This window comes from Saccopteryx leptura, chromosome 3 (assembly GCF_036850995.1).
Source record: "Saccopteryx leptura isolate mSacLep1 chromosome 3, mSacLep1_pri_phased_curated, whole genome shotgun sequence".
In the NCBI taxonomy this organism is placed as follows: domain Eukaryota; kingdom Metazoa; phylum Chordata; class Mammalia; order Chiroptera; family Emballonuridae; genus Saccopteryx; species Saccopteryx leptura.
Window position 1 is genome coordinate 21,410,789 of NC_089505.1, and position 5,528 is coordinate 21,416,316.

Sequence of the window (5,528 nt, forward strand, 5' to 3'; positions counted from 1 at the left end):
TACTTATGATTCCATACATTCCTGAATAAAATGGAAAATTTAATGAGCAATGGGATATTTACATAGCTTCAAAGCACTTCCCCTCAAAATATGTATTCATCAAAAAGAGAAAAGGAGGAATTTTATAGTGAAGAAGCCTGGCAGAGAGGCTTAATCCAGTGAATTAAGGTGAGATCAGGTTAAAAGGCCACATTAAAACCATGCCCCGTGAGAGGATGCAATGCCGACACAGCATCACTCCTGTGGTCCTCCTGCTTAAGGAGCATAACCTGAATCTAATCTCGAGGAAACAGACAAACCCGAACCTGCAAAGGGACCTTCTTCAATGTGGCTGACCCTTCGTCCAAGAACACGAAAGTCAGCCAAGACTGAGGAATCGTTATTAACTGAAGAAGCCTAAGGAGATGTGACAAGTAAATGCAACGCCTTATTCTGAACAGGAGCCTTTTGCTATCAAGGACAACTGGTGATTAAATGAGGTTTGGAGTAGTAAATTACCAGTGTGAATTTCCTGACTTTAATGGTGATAGTGCAGCATTTAGTATCTTACTCTCAAATGATTGTAAATAAAGGGTTCTTTGCACTATACTTGCAACTTTTTCCCCTCTAGGTTTTAGATTACTTTCATTTAAAAAAAAAAAATACACATAACAACTAGACTATGTCATTAGTATTTCAAAAGTATAAGGCAAATGCAGGGTAGAGTCCATTTTAGAACTATGGTGCATCCTGTCTCGGCCTTCGAGTTTATAAAAGAATTGTGCGCATACAATTAACTCTGGAGAAAATAAAAAGGAAAAAAAAAAGGTCACTATTATCCGTGACTTTCCTGCCTGGCACTTTTCTAACTGCGCTGCCATATCCCAGGCGCCCTCCCGCCGGCCCGCGGCTCCCGCCGCCCGGAGCCCGCCCGCCGGCCCCCCGAGCGCCCAGCGCCGGTGCGACGCCCCGGAAACCGGGCCACGATCGCGCCCCAGCCGAGCCCGCTCTCCGCGCGGCCCGGCCCGGGGAGAGGGGCAGCGCGTTGTCGGGCTTCCGCCTCTCCCAGCCCAGAGACCGAACGCTTGAGCCCACGGTGTGGTGTGCTTGGTGAAATTTACATGTAAACAATAATATCAACAAAATAAAACACTTAAAGGAAAAAGGGAACTCATGTACCAGGAGTGGGGTTCGAACCCACGCGGACATATGTCCATTGGATCTTAAGTCCAACGCCTTAACCACTCGGCCATCCTGGTGCAGACGCATGATGTCCCCTTCGCTCTTCCTACAAGCGTTATTCCGCCGGCCGCCTGGCTCCCTCCCGCCGGAGCGCCAAGCAGCCTCCGCTGCCGCTTTTCCGGGCGCCGCCGGAGCTGGGCGGCCTTCCCGCCGGCGCCCCGCCGCCGCCGCAGCTCCCTGTTGCCGCCGGCCCGCCCTGGCGGCGAGGGAACCGCCGCCGAGCTCGGCGCGCTGTCGCCGGTGGCGGCGCTGGGCCGCCCGCTCGGCCCGGCCTGTGGGGCTTCCGGTTTCGAGGCGCGCGGGCGCGGGAAACAAACACTCGAGTAAACTTCTGTCGCCCGCTTTCCCAGGGTCTCCCCTCGGTTCCCACCGCCCGGGCCTGCCACCGAGCCCAGAGCCCAGAGCCCAGGCTGCGGCGTGCGGGAGCCTGGGGAGCCCGGAGGCTGAGCCGGGATGCGGCAGCCACGTCCTGGCTGTGACCGTGCGGGCTCTGTCCTGGACCCAGAACTTCCAGCATCCCGCGGACCGCCCGCGTTCGCCGCACTGTGCTGGGACCTCACCCACTGGGTCGGTCACCCTGGGAGAAACCCATTGCACTTCCACTTCCTGCAAGTCCTGTGACCCCTGGGAACCCGTGGAGGCTGCCACAGAGCCTGCTGCCCCGCTTCTCTGAGTTCCAATCGAGAACATGGACTGCCCCCAGGATAATTACTGCTGGAATCACCCCACCACGGTGCCACATGACACTGTGAGGTATCAGAGTGGCCTGCGCCTGTGTCCTGTCCTCAACAGCACCCTCCTGCTGAGGGTCAGCCCTGGCCCTCTAGACTCTAGCACACAGACAGGACCCAGAGCAGCTTCCTGTGGCCTGGCCCTGCCCTGCTGAAAGAGAAAGGAGAACTTGGACTGGGCTACAGTCTAGAGCAGGGGTCCCCAAACTTTTAACACAGGGGGCCAGTTCACTGTCCCTCAGACCGTTGGAGGGCCGGACTATAAAAAAAACTATGAACAAATTCCTATGCACACTGCACATATCTTATTTTAAAGTAAAAAACCAAAACGGGAACAAATACAATATTTAAAATAAAGAACAAGTAAATTTAAATCAACAAACTGAACAGTATTTCAATGGGAACTATGCTCCTCTCACTGACCACCAATGAAAGAGGTGCCCCTTCCGGAAGTGCGGCGGGGGCGGATAAATGGCCTCAGGGGGCCGCATGCGGCCCGCGGGCCGTAGTTTAGGGGACCCCTGGGAGGCACCCAAGGGATGACAACACAAGGATGGCCACCCACCCCCCGAGCACCTTTATCGTATTGCACCAAATTGTCAGAGGCCTCAGATTTCATAGAATCGGGCTTTCAAGGTACTTGTAATGGTATCTTATAATAACAAAAAATATGTAAAGAGTGCTTACTATGTGACCATCATTTCTCTACATACTTTATCATCTAATGTTCTTAACAACACTGTAAAGTAAGAGTTTTTATCTCCATTTTGAAATTCAGGCAACAAAAGCAGTTACAAATTCAGTCAAATACAGGAAGCAGCCTCCTAGATGTGTGCCCCCTGCCCACCTGGGGGCATTGCAGAGCAGTACCACAGATCCAACTGTTGAATTCTCCATGATCTGCTGGGACACAGCTGCATATACTACGTGAATAACATTTTTATTTAACCTTAGACTTAGCCTCCAACAAGCCCCCAGTACTGTATAAGATAGTTTTGAACAACACAGCCACTTTATAGAGCATTCCTTAGTAGTGACTCTTCCGAAGCCTCAAGGATGTATTAAGTGTCTCTGGCTGCTTGAAGGATGAGTCTGTAACACAGGTTAGTCTAATAAGAATTACAGGTGATTCCGATATAGCGGAGAAAAGATGTCGCTCTATTGTTTGGCAAATCCAAAGAAGCCACCATAATAGTAGATCTCATCCCAATCGCTCTTCTTCCGCTATGACTTTGACACCTCTACCATCAATAGGTGAGTGGGTAGGTGGGGGTCTATGTTCTCCTTCACTGAACATGGGAAAGCTTGTCTCTTAGCAAAATAATGCTGTGCGACTTCAGAGTCTAGATCAGGGGTCAGGAACCTATGGCTTGTGAGCCAGATGTGGCTCTTTTGATGGCTGCATTTGGCTGTAGACAAATCTTTAATAAAAAAAATTAATAACATTAAAAATATAAAATATTCTCATATATTACAATCTATTCATTTCCTACCACTCATGTTCATAGTTGCAGGTGGCTGGAGCCAATCACAGCTGCCCTCCAAATTTTTATTGGATAATGCATAAAGTACATGGGTCATTGTGAGGTCAGGAAGTAAACTTCTCTCCTTTTAATCAAGTAGTCAGCTAGCTAATTGCAGAAACCCTTTTGACGAAGAAGATGGCTAAAAGAAAAACAAGATGAGGAGTATCATACTTTTCAGCAGGAATGGACAGAGGAATTTGCCTTTGTGGAGAGAGCAGGTTTTACAGTGTGTGTAATATTCAATGATAAAATGGCATCGATGAAACGGTCAAATATAAAGCAACACTTCAACACACACCATACTACACTAGCATCGAAATATCCAGCATCAGACAGTAGGAAGAAAGCGTGTCAAGAGCTACTGTGCAGAGTGCAAGCTGGTCAGCAGCAACTCCGCGTTTGAAGCCAACAAGGTGACTGGAATTCGGCTAGCTTTGCTGGTGCATTAGCAATTGTGAAAAACGGAAAGCCATTCACAGATGGGGAGTATGCCAAAACATTCATGCTTGATGTTGCCAATGACCTTTTTGACGACTTTTCAGATAAAGACAAGATAATCAAATGAATAAAAGACATGCCTCTGTCAGCAAGAACTGTTCACAATCGTACCATCATGATGGCAAATCCAATTGAGGCAACACACGTGAAGGACATAAATGCAGCACCATTCTTTTCTCTCGCTTTGGATGAGTCAACAGACCAACAGACGTAAGAGATTTATCCCAGTTCAGTGTGATTGCAAGGTATGCTGTCAGTGACACACTTCGTGAGGAAAGTCTTGCTGTTTTGCCTATGAAAGAGACAACAAGAGGGGAGGATTTATTCAAGTCTTTCACTGAGTTCGCTAAAGAAAAAAAAATCTACTGATGCATAAACTTATCTCAATGTGTACTGATGGTGCTCCGTGCATGGTGGGGAAAAACAGGATTCGTAGTGCTTCTTCGTGAACATGAAAAGAGACCCATCCTAAGTTTTCACTGCATCCTACATCAGGAGGCGCTTTGTGCTCAGATGTGTGGCGAGCAGCTTGGTGAGGTGATGTCGCTGGTCATTTGGTGGTCAACTTTATTGTTGCCCGAGCTTTAAATGATCACCAGTTTAAAACACTGCTGGATGAAGTTGGGAGTAATTATCCTGGTCTGCTTCTGCATGGCAATGTGCCTTGGTTGTCAAGAGGGAAGGTGCTCAGCCATTTTGTGGCTTGTCTGAGTGAAATCCGGACTTCTCTTGAAATGAAAAATGTCGAGCATCCTGAGTTAGCTAACACTGAGTGGCTTCTGAAGTTCTACTATCTCGTGGCCATAACTGAACATCTGAACCAGCTCAATGTGAAAATGCAAGGCATTGGAAATACAGTCTTATCCCTTCAACAAGCAGCGTTTGCATTTGAAAACAAGCTGGAACTCTTCATCGAGGACATTGAAACAGGTAGTTTATTATGCTTTGAAAAACTGGGGGAGTTTAAAGATGCATGCACAGCAAGTGACCCTGCTCAACATCATGATCTCCAGCAGCTAGCAGGCTTCACATCTAATCTCCTGCAGTCATTCAAAGTGCTCTTTGGAGAATTTAGTGAGCGCACTAGTCTTTTTAAGTTCATCACCTGTCCCCATGAGTGTGCAGTGGACAGTGCCAACCTGAGTTACATGCCTGGTGTCTCTGTCAGAGATTTTGAGCTACAAGCTGCTGACCTGAAGGCCTCAGACATGTGGGTGAATAAGTTCAAGTCACTGAATGAAGATTTGGAAAGACCTGCACGACAGCAAGCAGAGTTGGCGAGCAAACACAAGTAGGGAGAAATGAAAAATCTTCAACCCGCGGACCAGCTGATTGTTGGAATGCACTTCCCATCACATACCACACACTGCAGCGTGTGAGTATTGCTGTACTGACAATGTTTGGCTCTACGTATGCATGTGAGCAGTCTTTCTCACATCTAAAGAACATTAAGACCAACCTACGGTCACATTTAATGGATGGAAGTCTCTGCGCCTGCATGAAGCTTAACCTCACCACGTATCAACCAGACTACAAAGCCATCAGCAAAACC

The 5,528-nt window shown here is 48.1% G+C and overlaps 1 non-coding gene across 1 annotated transcript; it reads right to left on the reverse strand.

The window, feature by feature from the left end:
• Positions 1-1,155: 1,155 nt before the first annotated feature.
• On the reverse strand, positions 1,156-1,238 carry TRNAL-UAA (transfer RNA leucine (anticodon UAA)). The gene has a single exon. It is a non-coding gene; the product is annotated as a tRNA-Leu (tRNA).
• Positions 1,239-5,528: the final 4,290 nt, after the last annotated feature.